The sequence below is a fragment of the Rhineura floridana genome, chromosome 10, assembly GCF_030035675.1.
Source record: "Rhineura floridana isolate rRhiFlo1 chromosome 10, rRhiFlo1.hap2, whole genome shotgun sequence".
Taxonomy (NCBI): domain Eukaryota; kingdom Metazoa; phylum Chordata; class Lepidosauria; order Squamata; family Rhineuridae; genus Rhineura; species Rhineura floridana.
In genome coordinates, this window is record NC_084489.1 from 46,900,981 (window position 1) to 46,917,791 (window position 16,811).

At 43.2% G+C, this 16,811-nt stretch overlaps 1 long non-coding RNA gene across 1 annotated transcript in view; it reads right to left on the reverse strand.

The window, feature by feature from the left end:
- The window catches only part of LOC133365424 (uncharacterized), a 38,677-nt gene extending 22,204 nt beyond the window's left edge, over positions 1–16,473 (reverse strand). Inside the window, exon 1 of the long non-coding RNA XR_009758210.1 lies at positions 16,428–16,473. This is a non-coding gene — a long non-coding RNA (uncharacterized LOC133365424). The remainder of the gene's footprint in view (positions 1–16,427) is intronic.
- Between the last annotated feature and the right edge of the window lie 338 nt (positions 16,474–16,811).

Here is a 16,811-nt window from a genome sequence, read left to right on the forward strand (position 1 = left end):
TTTTTCTAATAAATTATTTAATCCAACTGATTAAACATTACAGCCCTAGTTGTATTGTGGAATGGCAATGGGGTAAGGGCAGATGTCTACTCAGGAGTAAGCCCTATTGAGTTCAGTGAGGCTTATTCTGATTAGATATGTATAGGATTGTACTGTAACCTTACTCCCTGGAGTCAGTGTCTGGGGTGAGGGGCTGGTTTTATCTCCTCTGAACTGAGCTCCGGAAGACTGTAGCCTGTTTGCTTTGTCCCATAGAGCTTAATGGGGAATACTGAGACTTGTATCTAACTCGAATCAATTCAAGTCCTAAGAGGAACAGTTGAATTATATTTAGCCTGGAGATTAAGGAGAAACATGACAGGAGTCTTCAAATATCTCAAGGGCTGCCATACAGAAGATGGCACTGACATGTGCCAGAAGAAGGCAGAACTAGAATGATTTTAGCTAAAAGTTAAGCTAATCTTCCTAACAGTAAGAGCTTTTCTACAGTGGAACAGGCTGCCTTGGAAAGTGGTGGGATCTCCTTCACTGGGAGTATTTAAGCATAGGGTAGGCAGCCATCGGTCAGGGATGCTGTGGGTGCATCTTGCATAAGTGCCAGATGAGGAGGTGGAGGTATGTGACCTGTCCCAGTAAGTAACCTCATTGTTCTTTCCACTCCACTGCTGGGCCTCTATGGCTACTTGAAAGGACACTTCCAAAAAAGGGTAGAATCCTAAGCATGCTTATGTGAAAAAAATGAACAATAGGTCTAATGTCAGATAAAATATATTTAGAATTGGAGCATTAATGTGAAATATACTCTTATTTCTTTTTCAGAAATTAACATGTAGGACAAATTCTCCTGTAATATGCGCTTTGCCTCCTCTGAACCTCTCTGTCCAAGTTTTTCTCTGTCTCTCTCTGCACTTGGTCACATGAGGGTCCGATGGAAATTTGGGAGTTGGCTCTTATGTCCAACGATAAGATTGCATTTCTAGTTTAGCCTTTTAATTCAGGTTTTGATTGTGAAGCACTGGAACTTGATCTTGATGACAGAGTGGGGTGCAAATCCCACACCAAGTTAATGAATGGCGTCATGTGGCACTGAGCCTGATGTCTCATCCATTTGTTTGAGAGGCTTTGTGCAAATAATTAAGTGTTGCTATGCCAAAAAAACTGTGCTGAAGCAGAGTGAGGCAATAATTGTAAACTTGTGAATATCAATTGTCAGAACTCTGTCAAGTGCAAGACTAAAAATGATCATTCAGCCAAGAATTTTAAATTGTAACTTATCATTTCAGATGGTGTAAAATTATCTTAACATATCAGGAGCTGTTAATGCTGATCAGGGACAATATGGGGGGGGCTGCAAAGTTATCTGTTTCCTATTAAGTTTCACTATATTAGAAATGTGTATTTCACTTGTTTACCTTCCACCCCTGGTGATCCCTAATGGTTAGGGACATAGGATGCCATCTAGGTCCATCTAGCTTAGTGTTGTCAACACTAACTGGTGATGTCTCTCCAGGATTTCAGACCAGGATCTCTCCCAGCTCTAAATGGAGATGACAGGAATTGAAGCATGGCCCTTCCCCATAGTTTAGTGGTAGAGTGATGGCTGTGCACTCCCTAGTTATGTAAAGTCTGTGCTGTAGTGCTCAGCTTACTTGATTTAAATGGAACATCTCAGTGTTCAGGTAAATCCTCAGTGGTGGAGCACATGTTTTACATTCAAAAGGTCCCAGTTTTAATCCCTGGCCTCTCCACAAAAGATTGGGAAATACTCCTGTCTGCAGTCCTGCAGAGCCATTTCTAATCTGTGTAGAACTGCTTGTTAAAATTGCTAAGATGTTTTTAAAGCTTTTTAAAAAAGATGTTTTAAGGATGTTTTGTTCTAATATGTTTTTAAAGATGTTGTGCTTTAATATATTTTAATATCTGTTTTTATGATTTTTGGGGTGTTTTAGTGTTTTTGTTTGCCATCCTGGGCTCCTACAGGGAGGAAGTGTGCGATATAAATTTAGTAAATAATAATAATAATAATAGATGAGGGGTAGCCAACACTGTGTGCTCCAGATGTTGTGAACTACAACTCCCATCATCCCAGAACATTGGCTATGCTGGCTAGGGCCAATAGGAGTTTTTGTTCACAACATCTGGAGGGCACCACATTGGATATCCTTCATACAGACAATACTGAGCTAGGCGAACCAAGGGTATGACTCAATATAAGGCAGCTTCTTATATTCCTAGCCTTTTGCAACAAGACTATTCCACACTGTGGGTCGTAGTCAATTAATATCCATTCAAATTAATGAACCTGAGTTAGTCTATTAACTTGCATGTTATCAGGCTCATGTAATCAAATGGAATTGTTTGTTGGACTGTTATGTTTTGAAATGATTTAATACTTATTGTTATTGATGTAGTGCTTTTTATTTTTGTTGTGAGCTATTTTGAGAATATTTATATGGAAAAGTGGCATGCAAATTAATCATAAAAATGTCAGTGGGTCTACTCTGAATAGAACTAGCACTGAATACCACCATGTGGCAGAAAGGCAACCCCTCAGCCCATTATGTGGGGGCAGGAGATTATAGTCCTAGAGCGAGTAGGAGTAGTAACATCTGTGATTATCTGGAAAAAAAACCCCTAATTCTGCTTGTTCAGATCAGTTGATTCTTTCCTACTCATGTTCCTCTTTAAACCCCAAACATGTCGATAGCAGACTGGAATCTTTTTCTTTTTCTGCTTAAAAATTCTTTCTCTTTTCTAATGTCATCCATGGATAACATGAGAAAGAATCTTTGGGGATGGACCATTGCTCAGTGGTAGAATGTCTGCCTTGCATGCAGAAGGTCCCAGGTTCAATCCCTGGTGTCTGCAGGTAGGGCTGGGAAAAGTCTGAAACTCCAGAGATGCCCATCAGATAAAGCTGAACCAGATGGACCAAATGTCAGACTTTGTATAAGGCAGCTTCCTCTGTCCCTACATTCCAGAAGTATAATGCTTGATCCCACTATTGTCTGGTTCAGAAGCAGAACAATCTGTGTTGGATTCTCTCCATTACCTTCTTTCTCTTTTCCCTCTTTCCATCCCCACCACTTTTGATGCTCATGCTTAGAGAAAGAGATGTGCAATGTGTGCAATCAGCAATTCCTGGCAATTAAAAATGTCTTTAGAAGCATAACATTTTCCCACAGTAAACTTTCCGAGTTTGTACTTCCTAAGAGCAGATAAATACCTCTTGGAACACTGCCAACATTTACAATCTTGTGCCATCATCATCAGCCAGCTGACTTTGCTCAAGCTACTTTAAACTTGCCAGCATGTAAGTGTGTTTGTGTGTTTCAAAAAGAGGGGAAAGTCACCTGTAATTTCTTTGTGTCGTCAGAACTTTGATGTTGCAAATCTGCAGAGTTCCATTACAGCAGGATTTAAAAAAAAAAAAAGGGGGGGGGGAGAATTTCTAGGATTACTTAGTAAAGTACATCCAGCTTCATCCTCTGACATGGCTCTTTATCAGTAGGTAATAAGACAGATAATTTAACTGTACAAGCTCTAATTGGTCTAATTCACTAACTGACCTCTCACCACTTGATTCACTAGTACAATTGAGCTCTGATAAAGCCTTTAATTGTAAATTGCACACAGCTGTGAGCTGCTTCTCATGCTGGCACAAAAACACTATCATCGACTGTTTCATCTCGGCGACCTGCTAATTTGGAGCATATGTAACTGTTTTTAATGCTGAAGGCTTGACATACCACAAACAGCAGATGTTGCAGCTGCCCCTGAGACGCTTTATTTAATTCAATTACGTCTTTTGGAGATATGTAAAAAAAAAAAAAAGCTAGGCGAGATGTGAGAGGGCAAGAGAATGTTAAAAAATGGGGAGCTCCTGGTTGAGGCCCAGGTGGCTCGATAGGCAAATGATTGGGTGAATGTCTAAATGATCTTTTTAATTGAGTAGACTGACGGCTAATCAGGGTCATGAAGTGTTATCACACTGATGAGCAGAGTGGAGCCCTGGGCTGCTCTGCAATTAATGCTGCTTTTGTGAAAGAAGAGTAGGGAGAGGGAGAAGAGGAAAGATAATGTTATACCATCTGGCAATTGTTTATGATAAAAGCAGCAGTTTGCTACAAATTCAAGCTAAATGCTATTCATAAGGTTGTTTCTGCTGCTAATGCTATGACTGTGGCTCAGGGCAAGGGTGCTAAGCCCAGGTCTTTGTCTAATGTGCTCTTTCTCTCTCTCAACCTTTGGGCCCACATGGGTTCATTCACAATGGCATTACTCATTGAGATGCTTATCTTCTGAGAGGCCAGTACGATACAGTGTGGCCTAGACTTGGGGGCTGAAAGCAAAACCGTCATGCCAAAGTGTTAGATAGTAAGAAAACACCAAACATTGTTACTGATGTCAAGGTGAGAGTGGCTTATTCAAGCCCCACAAGGGTGGACACTTATGCAGCGTCCATTGAGGAAAAGCTTCACCACAAATGAGGACATAGGTTCGCCTAAAATTGAATACAGGAATACCCCGCATTAACGTACGCAATGGGTCCACAGCTAGTACGTAAACTGAAAATGTACTTAAAGTGAAGAACTACCTTTTTTCACTTATCGATGCATATACTGCACTGCAATCGTCATATACGGGCATAACTGATGTAAATAACGCATTTATGACTAAAATAAACACAGTATTTATTTTATTTATTTATTTTATTATACTTGTATACTGCCCCATAGCCAAAGCTCTCTGGGCGGTTTACAGTAACTGAAAACATTAAAACAAATACAATTTAAAACAGATCTTATAAAAACAATTTAAAACACAATTTAAAAATTTAAACAGTATAAAACATATGCTAAAATGCCTGGGAGAAGAGGAAAGTCTTGACCTGGCGCCGAAACGATAACAGTGATGGCACCAGGTGCACCTCGGAGTCATTTGAAGTAGGCACCCGGAGGAGGGCCTTTGATCTTTAACGTAGTGTATGGGTGGGTTCGTATCGGGAGAGGCGTTCCATCAGGTATTGTGGTCCCAAGCCATGTAAGGCTTTATAGGTCAAAACCAGCACCTTGAATCGAGCTTGGAAACATATAGGCAGCCAATGCAAGCAGGCCAGAATCGGTTTTATATGTTCGGACTGTCTGGTCCCTGTTACCAATCTGGCCACTGCATTTTGCACAAGCTGCAGTTTCCAAACCGTCTTCAAAGGCAGCCCCACGTAGAGTGCATTGCAGTAATCTAGTTTGGAGGTTACCAGAGCATGGAAAACTGAAGCCAGGTTATCCCTGGCCAGATAGGGACGTAGTTGGGCCACCAACCAAAGTTGGTAGAAGACACAGCGTGCCACTGAGGCTACCTTATCCTCAAGTGACAGAGATGATTCTAGGAGAACCCCCAAGCTATGAACCTGCTCTTTCAGGGGGAGTGCAACCCCACCCAGGACAGGTTGGACATCCACTATCTGGTCAGAAGAACCACCCACTAGCAGCATCTCAGTCTTGTCTGGATTGAGCCTCAGTTTATTAGCACTCATCCAGTCCATTGTTGCAGCCAGGCACCGGTTCAGCACATTGACAGCCTCACCTGAAGAAGATGAAAAGGAGAAATAAGCTGTGTGTCATCAGTATACTGATGGCAACGCACTCCAAAGCTCCGGATGACCGCACCCAGCGGTTTCATGTAGATGTTGAACAGCATGGGGGACAGAACTGATCCCTGCAGAACCCCATACTAGAGAGTCCAGGGTGCCGAGCAATGTCCCCCAAGCACCACCTTCTGGAGGCGACCTGCCAAGTAGGAGCAGCACCACTGCAATGCAGTCCCTCCCACTCCCAACTCAGCCAGTCTCCCCAGAAGGATACCATGGTCGGTGGTATCGAAAGCCGCTGAGAGATCAAGGAGAATCAGCAGAGTCACACTCCCCCTGTCTCTCTCCCGACAAAGGTCATCATACAGGGCGACCAAGGCTGTTTCTGTGCCAAAACCAGGCCTGAAACCCGACTGAAATGGATCCAGATAATCGGTCTCATTCAAGAGTGTCTGGAGCTGGCCCGCAAGCACTTGTTCCAGGACATTGCCCAGGAATGGAACATTTGCTACCAGCCTATAGTTATTAAGATTTTCTGGGTCCAGGGAAGGTCTCTTCAGGAGTGGTCTCACTACTGCCACTTTCAGGCAGCCAGGGACCACCCCCTCTCGCAGAGAGGCATTAATCACCTCCCTGACCCAGCTGGCTATTCCATCCCTGCTAGCTTTTATTAGCCGAAAAGGGCAAGGATCCAGCACAGAAGTGGTTGCACGAACCTGTCCAAGCACCTTGTCAATGTCCTCAAGCTGCACCAACTGAAACTCATCCAAGAAATCGGGACAAGGCTGTGGTCTGGATACCTCGCTTGATTCATCTGCTATAACACTGGAGTCTAACTCCTGGCGGATGCTAAAGATTTTATCCTGGAAGTGCCTAGCAAATTCATTACAGCGGGCCTCAGATGGTTCTACCTTGTCCCTGGGGCCAGAGTGTAATAGCCCCCGGACAATTCTGAAGAACTCCACTGGGCGGCAGAGTGATGATTCGATAGTGGCAGCAAAATATTGTTTTTTTGCTGCCCTTACTGCTCCTAAATACAGCTTACCATAGGCACTTACCAGTGTATAATTGCATCCACCAGGAGTTCGTCTCCATCTGCACTCAAGCCGTCTCCTATATTGTTTCATCACTCTCAGCTCTGGGTTATACCATGGAGCCGTACGAGCTCTACACAGGAGAGGGCGCTCAGGAGCAATCATGTCAACCGCCCGGGTCATTTCTGTATTCCACAGTTCAACCATGGTTTCGACAGGAGCGCAAGCCCTATCAGCCGGAAAACTCCCCAGAGCCCTTTGGAAATCATCTGGATCCATTAGTCTCTGGGGGCGGACCAACTTAATAGGTCCCCCACTCTTGTAGAGGGGAAAAGCTGCTGTGAGTCTAAACTTCAGCAAGCAGTGATCTGTCCATGACAGAGGGGCTGATGTAAGGCCCCACACATTCATATCACCAACTCCATGTCCAGATGCAAAAACCAGATCTAGAGTATGCCCTGCTACATGTGTTGGGCCAATGGCATATTGGGACAGTCCCATGGTTGTCATGGAGACCATGAAATCCTGAGCCGCCCCATATAAGGCAGCCTTGGCATGAATGTTGACATCCCCCAGAACCAACAGTCTGGGGGATCTCAACAGTACACCCGAGACCACCTCCGTCAGCTCAGCTAGGGAGTCTGTGGGGCAGCGGGGTGGGCGGTACACCAACAGAATCCCCAGTCTGTCCCATAGGCCTTATTTTAAGAAAAAGTTTGTAGTTGGAAACTGATCGGGCGGTGGCGTCATGCCATTAAGTGTCCGTTCTTGCGAAGCAAGCATACGTAAACAGGGGAATGGTGCTACTGTAAATATGTCCGTACTTGCGAGTGTCCATAAAGTGAAGGTCCGTATAGCGGGGTATTCCTGTATACTAATTTATATGTAGAAATGTACATCTACTACATATTTTGGAAAGTTGTTTGTTGGCTAGGCATTTGGATACCTCTTTGATATCCTAACCAAATTTTGCATGGATTACTGAGATTGAGGAGTAGGTTTTCATCCATGTTTGGATACAATTGGATGCAATTTTGAAGCAAAATGGCAGATCGAACCTTTCAAAATTGTACTGAATTTAACAACTGATTTCAAAACTGCACTGATTTTTTGGTTTCTTCAGATTCCCATGCAATGCCTAGTATGAGGCTGCTCATTTAGAATAATTGCTATAATTTGCCAGTTTATTTCTGGGCCCAATTCCGGTTGCTCATATTATTGTTTAAAGCCCTAAACTGCTTAGGCCCCAAATATTTGAAAGACCATCTCTACTTACCAACCTTCTTGAGTGTTAAGATCTGCAGAGGGGGCTCTCTTGGTAGTTCCACCACCCACAGAAGTGTGTGGAATGGTGACCCAGGAGAGGGCTTTCTTTCTGGCAGCCTCTAAATGGTGGATCTCCCTCCCTACAGAGCTGTGTCTAGTGTCTTCATTGTATGGCTTTCGCCATATGCTGAAGACACAACTCTTTGCCCTGGCCTTTGACAGTGAAGTTATTTTCTTGTGCGGGACTCCTCTCTTTTGCTGAATTTATATTGTTCTGTTCCATTGGGAATAATGTGTGTTTTATAATATAAATGTATATTCTATTGTTGTAACTGGGGCCTTATGGTGAAGGGTGGGTAAGAATTCTTATTAATAAATAAAGAAATATAATATAATTTAAAGAGATATACTGTACATCTCACATAGTGGGGAAGACCAGGTGGCCCATGTGCCTCCTTTAATTTGCTGCCAAGGTGCTAATGGCTGTTTGGCAACTTCAAGAATCTGCTCTCTCTTTTAAGATTTTTTTTAAAGTCTTTAAACTAGACTTTGACGAGATCTCTCGCCCTTCCCCTGTTGTGCAGCGATGAAATGCTGAAGCGATATGCCCAAAGAATAATGCACCAAACAATCCAGAATGCCCTCGAACATAGAATAATGACGGACAACAGCAAGTTATGTATAGATGGATCTTTACTGATCCCTAAGACAAAGGTTACTCGATAATACAATTCTCTTACTCCGACTAACATCCCCCACACCTTGAGATTTGTCTCCCAAGGCTTTATACACTTTCGGTTCAGTGCCAGCTGCAGTTTGTCCTTGGACAGCTGCACAGTTTTAACCCATTACTTGTCTTTCTGGAAACACTTCACTGTCCAGAAGCCTACAGTTCCCACCTTTCCATAAAGACAAGATACAATTTAATACACAGTTTTCAAACATAATTCTCATTTGTTACATTCATGTTACATTTGTTCATTTTGGTTAGGTTTATTACAAGTGAAATATGCAGTTCCTTCTTTCATTCATCATTCAAGTTAAACACGCCAAGCATAGTAACCATTTTGCTGTACTTCTCTTCACATATGGGTTTGGTCATGATATCCGCCAACATGTCAGCAGTGTTGCAATATATCAACGTGATGAACCCCTGCTGTATGCTTTCTCTGACATGGTGATATCTGACACGTGTTTTGTGCGCTTGGTGTTCGCTTCTGATGTCGCTAGCCTTATACATGTTTGATTATCCTCATATACCTTTATAGGCTTCTTAACCTCTATTCCCACTTCATGTGTCAGATGCTCGAACCATTGCAGTTCGTTGCACGCGTTTGACAAGCCAATGTACTCAGCTTCTGAGCTGGATGTTGCCACAACCGCTTGCCTTCTGCTACACCAATCGACCACTGACCCGTGCAGCTGCATAACTATGCCAGTGGTTGACTTGAGGGTTGTGGGTTCACCCACATGGTCTGCATCCACGAAACAGTCCATGCCACCCTGTTCCTGCACGGAAAGAACCAGCCCCTTTTTACTTGAGCCCTGGAGGTATCTAAGCACTCTCTTGACACCTTGCCAGTCGGTTTCTGAGGGTTTCTCCACCTTCCTGCTTAAGATGCCGACTGCATTACAAATGTCTGGGCAAGTCACCTTCACAAGGTATTGTAGCTTGCCCAGGATATGTCTATGTAGAGTTGGGTCTGCGCATTGTGTCTCCTGTGTTTCCTGTTGAAATGAGACAGTCATGGGTGTCTTTACTGGTCTACAGTCTGACATCCCACATTCAGTTAGAAGCTGCTTTATTTTTCCTTCCTGTCTCAGCATAAAGCTACCATCATCACCACGCATGATGTCAGTTCCTAAATAGTGCTTCACTGGCCCCAAGCACTTCGTATCTACATGCTGTCGTAGGCTATTATGGAAGTATATCTCATCTTTCTCATCGTGGAATATATACAGAATATCATCCACATACACGGAACAATACGTGGTGCTTGTTCCATTTGTCTGGACACACACACAAGTGTCTGCTATACATCGTCTAAAACCCATAGACCTCAATACTTCGTCCAACTTTGCATTCCAACATCTCGCACTCTGGCGAAGACCGTATAATGATTTGTGCAGCCTACACACTAGCCCTGGTTTCGTTACAAACCCTGGGGGTTGCTCCATGTATATCTCCTCCTGCAGGTCTCCATGCAAGAAAGCCGTGCCTATATCATAACGGTAGACCTTCATGTGTTTCATTGCAGCAATCTTCAAGAGTATTCTAATGGATTCATGCTTGACAACAGGGGCAAAGACGGCATCATAGTCATTACCATACTGTTGTGTAAACCCCTTTGCTACTAGTCGCGCTCTGTATCTTTGCACCTCTCCTGAGCTAGTTCTTTTTCTGTTAAACACCCACTTACAGCCGATGGCTTTCTTTCCTGTGGGAAGACTGCTCAGAGTCCATGTGCCGTTGTTGTCTATGGCTTTTAGCTCCTCTTTCATGGCTGCCTGTCATTTGGCCTGCTCGGTCATGGGCAACTGCCTGATATCATCAATGCAAGAGGGTTCCTCCTGTAACTCCTCATGTGTGACTATGGCGGCAGTGAATGCCAGGGACGACTCTATCACTGGGCTCGTTTCTGTTGCACCGTCTGGGCCTTTGCTGTTACTCCCTTTTGGTATTATTAGGCTTTCCACCCTCTGAGTACACCTGATGAGACTTATTTTTATATAAAACAGTGAATTCTTTAGCTTTCCTTGTGCACATATCCCATGTCCTTTGCTTATTTTACACATTCCGTGACTAAACAGTACCTCATAACCCATGCAATTTAATTTCGTGACAGATAAGATGTTGTTTTCTAATCCTGGTACATATAAAACATCAGTCATGACAGTGTTAAGTATACATAACTTTACAGTTCCCCTCCCCAGTACCTTTCTGTGTGTACCATCAGCAAGTACCACATCCTCAGTCGTGGGAACCATAGTTTTAAACAATGTTCTGTCTGTGATCATACTGTGAGTAGCCCCTGAGTCTACTATCCACTCAACATTGTCTTTGTTTCTGCAGCTTTCAGTTTTGCACTTGTCAGCACTCACCAGCTGCACGTACGGTGGCTTTCTCCCTCGTCCTTTTCTTTTCAACTCACAGTCCTTTTGTAGATGCGTATGTGAACCACATATATAACAGGCTTTCATTCCAAAAGTTCTCATACTTATGTCAGTTCTTTCAGTTCTTCTTTCTTTTGTTTCCAATCCTCTCTCTCTTTCCTCTGCTTCCTTTCACCTTTCCCATTCCTGGATCAGCTTTCCCGAAACATACTGGACAGTCAGCCCTTCGTCTGGCATTGCTTCCAATGAACATACTACAGAGTCCCAGGAACTAGTCAATGAAGAGAGAATGATATATACCTGTTGCAATTGCGTATGAACTACATTCCTTTCTTGCAATTCAGCAAACAGCTTCTTAATCTCCAGAAGATGTGTAGACATTTTTACGTCACCATTGAGTCTCATTTGGTATAGCTTTCTTGCCAAATGTATTTTGCTGCTGGCTGTTTTTCTTATGTGCACCTCGTTAAGAGCAGTCCATAGAAGCCTGGCTGTCAGCCTATCTTGAATATGCAGCAACTGTGAATCATCAACTGCCAATATGAGAAACGACCTTGCCTTTTCATCCATATAAATCCACTGCTCCGGTGGCGGCACGGTTGGGGGTTCATGTATAACCACTTGCCATAGATCCTCCTTTGTCACAAATGCTTGCATCCTCAAACGCCAACTTAAGTAATTCATTTCTGTCAGCCGTTCCAGAGGCATGCCAGCCGAAAGCGAAACTGTCATCCTGTCTGCAGCTGCTTTCTGCGACTCTGCACACACTGTACTTTGTTTGCTGTTCTCTCCGAGCTCTCTGGGTTATTTCCTCGGACAGTCTGGGTTATGTCTTTGGATAGTCTGGGCTATATCCTTGAGCCATCTGGGCCCATAACCCTTGTTGTGCAGCGATGAAATGCTGAAGCGATATGCCCAAAGAATAATGCACCAAACAATCTAGAATGCCCTCGAACTTATAATAATGACGGACAACAGCAAGTTACGTATAGATGGATCTTTACTGATCCCTAAGACAAAGGTTACTCGATAATACAATTCTCTTACTCCAACTAACATCCCCCACACCTTGAGATTTGTCTCCCAAGGCTTTATGCACTTTCGGTTCAGTGCCAGCTGCAGTTTGTCCTTGGACAGCTGCACAGTTTTAACCCATTACTTGTCTTTCTGGAAACACTTCACTGTCCAGAAGCCTACATCCCCTCCCCCCTAAAAACACAATAAGTTAGGGAAAGTTTGTGTTATCTATGTTTGTCATGCACTACGACCACCAAACAGGCTGTCCGTGTAGTCCCAGGACCCAATTCCCAACCCAGGGCAATTGATCCTAGCAAAATACCTCCCCTTGTCAAGGCTGTGCAATCCAACACCAACCCTGCAATGGAGGTAGACTGCCCCCACCCCTTAAACTGGTTAGCCACTCTGAGTCAGGGGAAACCCAGAGTCCAGAAATAGTTGTGCCAGGGATTCCAAAAGACAAGAGCCAAACAGGCACTCCTCGTCCTGGAGCCCCAGGCAACCCCAATACACGGTAGTCAGTGGCCAGTGGCCAAGGTACAAGATTCAGAGCCACATTTCCCCTCCTGCAAAGAACACACCTGGGTAAATAAGAAGAAGCTTTATTTGAATAAAATATAAGTGCCAATTAATAGCAGCAAAACATTCCTTGAAACCCACACCCAAAAAAGGACTTAGGTAAAATACAAACAGAAAGTTCAGACACAAACCAAAATAACAAGACTAACTAACCTATTCTACTTACTGAAGAGGTAGTTGAAAAGCCTCACCTCTCCCCAGAAAGGCATAGCTAGGGTAGTGAAAGGCAGTGGAACCCCACTCAGGTAACCACCCATCTAGATGGAACACAGGGGAACAAAGGCTATAGGTTTCACCCCCCCTATACTTAAGGAAAAGTCCCTAGGAACAGACCATACTAATGTAGCCAATCAGGGGGCTTTCTTGTGAGATAATGCTTCTTGAGGCTCCTCCAGTCTTTGCACCTATCAGGCCCCATCCTCCCCTCTGTTCTCAGGCCAGTCTGTCCTTGGTACCAGGCTCTCATCAGATCAACAGGTGCCTCTTCACAGGCCTCCTAATTAACTAGGATTTTTCCACTCACTCAGAGGCCCATCTCTGCACAAGATAAAATCCCCACAATTCTTTGCATCAGAGCCATGTTACAAGCAACCATTCTGAAACATTTTGACAAGTTCTTAACAATCTTGGCATTATTTCCCCATTATTCTTCAGTGGACACGTCTTTGAAATATGTCCCAAGTGTTGAAATACAGAGCCTTTCAAATGTGTAGGCAGGGACACCTTTCATATGGCTGTATCACCTCTGATTAATGCACTATGTATAAAAGATCCATTGATGGTGATAGTACTCAACTTGGGAACTTCAGCTGGTCCAAAATGCAGCAGCCAGATTACTGGCCAGGGCTGCTTTTAGAACTCATATAACCCCTGTTCTAAAACAGTTGCACTGGTTGCCAGTTCATTTCTGGGCCCAGTTTAAGGTGCTTACCCTTGTCTATAAAGCCATAAAAATGACTAAGACCCCAAACATCTGAGAGACCACCTCCTTCCCTACAGACCCTCTTATTTCTTTATTGTATTTCTATACCGCCCCATAGCTGAAGCTCTCTGGGCAGTTTACAGTACCTAAAAACACAAAAAACACATATACAAATTTAAAACACATCTTTTAAAAACAATTTAAAACACAATTTAAACATTTAAAACAATTTTAAAAACACATGCTAAAATGCCTGGGAGAAAAGGAAAGTGTTGACCTGGCACCGAAAAGATAACAGTGATGGCGCCAGGTGCACCTCATCAGGGGGATCATTCCATAATTTGGGGGCCACCACTGAGAAGGCCCTCTCCCTTGTTGCCACCCTTCCCTTGGAGTAGACACCTGGAGGAGGGCCTTAGATGTTGAGCGTAGTGTACAGGTATTAACATCAGCAGATGGAGCCTTCTTGGTAGTTCTACCACACACGGAGGTCTGGGGGTGAGGGCCCTGGAGAGGTGCATTCTCTGTGGCAGCATCTAAGATGAGGAATTTTCTCCTCACCGAGGTGCGCCTGGCACCGTCACTGTACAATTTTCAGCGAATGGTAAAGACATACTCCTTTACCCTGGCCTTTGGCACTTGAGATATATGTTTTCAGGACCCACCCGATTCTTATGAATGTAATTTGTTTTAATTGCTTCAATATTGAATTTTCAACTGCTGTATCCTGCCCTGGGACCTACTGGTGAAGTGCAGGCAATAATAATAATAATAATAATAATAATGATGATGATGATGATGATGATGATGATGATGATGATGATGATAACGATAATGATAATGATAACGATAATGATAACGATAATGGTCTATTTCATATATTATTGCTATTATCATCATCATCAAAATGTCTTTATTTCTACACTTCCTGAATTAACTAAGAGCTGAACAAAATATGAAAAGCTTTCAATCTAATAAAGGGTATAAAAGAAAACATCAAATATAAGCATCATGGCCCCCAAAGTTCTTCTTTGGCTTGGATTTTGATCTCTCAGTAGTGCTGGGAAAATTGCATTTCCCAATCTTCCTAATGCCTGACTTACAGCCATAACAACAAACAGGCACCAGCACCAAAGCAGGGAGCAAGAGGATTTGCTCCCTTTTCTCATCTGACTGGAGATGCAGTTGGAGCAGCAAGGTAGGTAAGTGGGAAAGAGGGAGATGCAGGAAGAAGGACAGGAATGCAAGCAGGTCGGGGGATAAAAGCAAGCCAGCACAACAACATTGCATCCTTGGGCAAATGCTGGATCCCATGAGGCTGAAAAAGACCCCACCACTGACATAAGTCTTGGTCTAGACCCCCAGCCATCACCTTTTCCCTAGCACTGCCAGCACTGTATTCATGTGATTGGATTCCCCCATGCCTCCATTTTGGTTCCCTCTCAATGGAATGCAATATGTACAACATGACATTGTAGAAGAATTAAAATGATGGTTCTAGGGATTCTAGTCTTGTGGCCCTGGTGCTCCTGTCAGTGCTGTCATTTTTGGGGGGGGCAATCTGGTCTGGCACCGGATTCCAGGGAATCCCACTGATGGCACTTCATGCAGGAGAGCCCTCCTGTCTGAAGATGGCCCTGGATAGGAGGGTGAAGGAAATGCGTTTGGAGTCTCCCTGGTAGAGCTTGAAATTGGGATCACATCCCATTACACTCCCAACAACATTGTCAGGAACTCGGTGGGTTCTGATCTGGCTTGGAATTGGGCTCTGAATATAGCTAGCTATTCATTTGGTTTTCTGAGCTCACTACTGATCCTAGTCAGGGACATTCATCCTATCAGTGAAAACAATAATTGCAAAGCAGAATGACACACAAAGGGGGGTTACAATATTGTATATCTCTGTGTACTGGTTTTCTAGTAATTTTATATATTTATTGTAATTAACAGTAATATATTTCTGATTTTTTAAAACTAACTCTTCTGTGTTTTACAGCAGTGCCTAGCAGCTTAGAAGTTCCTGTGGTATATCCCTTTATAAGGACACAAAATACAACTTAATATAAACATTAAAGCTGTAATTTATGGGAAGGAAGGTTCGCTTAGTATTCTTTCAGAAGACAGGCACCCTGGAAAGAAGACTCATACCTAATACCCATGCTTTAGGAGATAATGCAAAATAATACCTAGATACTCTTTGTATCTTGCTAAAATCACTGTATTAAGCCTGGGCTTGTACATGAATATGGATTGACTTTATTTTAATGAAATATGTCTCTTAGAAGCAATAAAAAACAAACACATTTCTTCAGGTTCTAATGTTATTTAATCTCTCTTTCAGGGTACAGTCAAGACAGAAGATAGTGAGACTTTCCCCATGCCAATAAGATTTGCTTCCTTTCAAAGAAGCAAAAGGTGAATTTTCCAGACAGAGTTGTAATGTGAATTACAGCCCTCTTAGTGGGAGGGGGAAAGCTGGGATCATGCTAGGTAGCCATGCACCCAGTGCCAGGACACTCCTCTGACCAAAACCCCTGACATATGCACATCCAGTTCAAGATATACAGCTCTACATGCTTGGAGATTTCCACATGAATAAAGACCCTTCTCAATTATGGTTCTGTCACATGGAATTCCCTGTAACAGCTGTATACATGTAAGGGTCCATTTTGCCTATGCAAGCTGGACACGTGGAGATCAGGAGCATGGGCAGAGGAGTATGCTTACAGTTTTGTCAGTAGCACAGCCTTCCCCATTCATAAAATGGATATTTATTTATTTATTTACCCATGCACGGATGTTTCCCTTTCTCAAGATTTCAATCCAGTGCAGCACATTCTTCAGGCAAAATCACTGTTAGTAACATGAAGTGGACTCAATTCAGTCTATGGTCAGTTATCATTACCTCTGTTTCTGATGTTCAAGCTGTGGATGCTATGACTGATGTAGACAAAATGGCATCATCCATGACCAAGGTGGAGGTCTGAGGCAGCTGTGGGGAACCAAGCAGAAGTAATTTTAAAAAATTAAAGAAAAAAAAGAGGGATCCTGAAAAACAGCACAGTGAGGACTGAGCGTGGTAAGTGGCTATGGAATGCTGACTGACTGTTGGGGGGGGAGATGTAAAACTGGGTGGGAGGGGGAATAACTTGCTTAAACAGGCATTCCTTTGATCTTCCAACCCAAGTCTCCTGTTTTATTTGCGGTGTTGTTTTAATGTGATTGTTTTATTGCATATTTTAATCATATGGATGTTTACATTTTAATGTCTGCGTCATTGGTTTTCATG